Source organism: Galeopterus variegatus, unplaced genomic scaffold (assembly GCF_000696425.1).
Source record: "Galeopterus variegatus unplaced genomic scaffold, G_variegatus-3.0.2 Scaffold452, whole genome shotgun sequence".
Classification (NCBI taxonomy): Eukaryota; Metazoa; Chordata; class Mammalia; order Dermoptera; family Cynocephalidae; genus Galeopterus; species Galeopterus variegatus.
Window position 1 is genome coordinate 307,443 of NW_007726563.1, and position 1,427 is coordinate 308,869.

The 1,427-nt window shown below is 54.6% G+C and overlaps 1 protein-coding gene across 2 annotated transcripts in view; it reads left to right on the forward strand.

Annotated features, from left to right (window-relative positions):
• The first annotated feature begins 17 nt into the window (after nt 1-17).
• The window catches only part of CCND3 (cyclin D3), a 107,327-nt gene continuing 105,917 nt past the window's right edge, over nt 18-1,427 (forward strand). The window contains exon 1 of one of the 2 annotated variants that reach the window (XM_008568917.1): nt 18-203. The gene's annotated coding sequence lies outside the window, so the exon portion shown is untranslated. The remainder of the gene's footprint in view (nt 204-1,427) is intronic. The other variant, XM_008568916.1, reaches the window with a different exon arrangement.

Here is a 1,427-nt window from a genome sequence, read left to right on the forward strand (position 1 = left end):
CGGCGCGGACTTTGTAAACACGCCGTGCAGGGGTGGAGACTGGCTGTGTTTGGGCGCCTGGGGGAGGGCTGAACTCCCCTCCCTGGGGCCGGTGGTTGCGATCACCCCCACTCCCCAAAGACAGAAGCCAGAAGCGGCTGGAGAGAGCGTCTGCGGCCACAGTCGGTGCTCCGGTGCTCCGGAGGGGCTCACCTGCCAAGGAGGTAGGCTTTGGGGCAGAAGAAACCAGGATAGATGGGATGTCAGCACCGCCCCCTTTCTCTGGGGCCTCGAAACTCAGGCTGGAGACCCGGAGTTGGGGGTACGAGGAGGGTGGGTTAAGGGAGTCGCCGCGCCCTTATCACCTCTCTTTTAGCTCCTAAAGCTCGGTTCGTTTTCCTTCTGAGTGAGCTGTTCTTGGAGTTAAAGGGCAGAGAAGCCCCCAAAGGCCCTGAGCCCCTCTATACGAGTATATGCGAACATCCGCACAGCCTCCCTCCAAGCTCACCTGGAAGCCAGTGGTTTTCCTGGGCTGTTCCTGTACTTCTTATCTCAGAGATAGAGGTGGGAGGAGAGTAGGAGGGCAGACCAGTGTGGGTAGGGAGCCTGTGGGTGCACCAGCCATCTAGGGCCAAGGGAGGAAGGACAGAGGACAGGTCTGGAAGGAGGGACCCCTTAGGGTTGGTCCTTCTGTGGTGTCTGATGGGTACATGGGTGATGGTCTTAGCCGCCTCTGTGTCTCTTGAAATATCAGCAAGAGGAATAACTGAAGAAATTGGTTGCTGTTAGTCACGAAGCATCAACTTATTCCTCTGCATTCATTGAGCACCTGCTGTGTGCCTGGCATTGTAGGGGATGCCGAATGTACAATGGTGTTATTCATCCACAGTTAGTATAGTCACAGAACAACAGAAATAAGGTGCCAAGTGCTGCGGCCGGGGTGGCTGAGAAGGCTTCAGAGAGAAAAGCACATTTGAGTTGGGTTCTGAAGAACAATAGTTCACCAAGCAGCGAGGTTGGTGGGAAGTCTTTGGGGGCACTTATTCCACAGAGCTGAACTGAACCCAGACTATGGTGTTGGGAATTGGATGTGGTGGCCCCCAGGAACAGTCTCTTCTATTTTTAATCCACTGTCGAGACAACAAGAAGAGATGGGAATGAACAGGATGAATTCAGGGAAAGGCAAGTTTCTGGGATGGTTCCGAAGAACCCAGGAATTCCCAGCACTGGGAGCTGGAAGGGTTCTCCTGGGGATGCCGTGACAGTCCGCACAATGCTGGGCACCCACTCCCCATCCTTGGACTCTGGACTGTTTCCCCTAACAAGTTCTTGCCCTCTGTCCACCACCTCAGTTCTCTTTGGGACCAGGCATGGGTGAAGAAGTGGATCTCCCATTGCTTCCCTGCAGATTCTTCTGCTCTGTCAATTCCTGGGCTCCTTTGAGATAT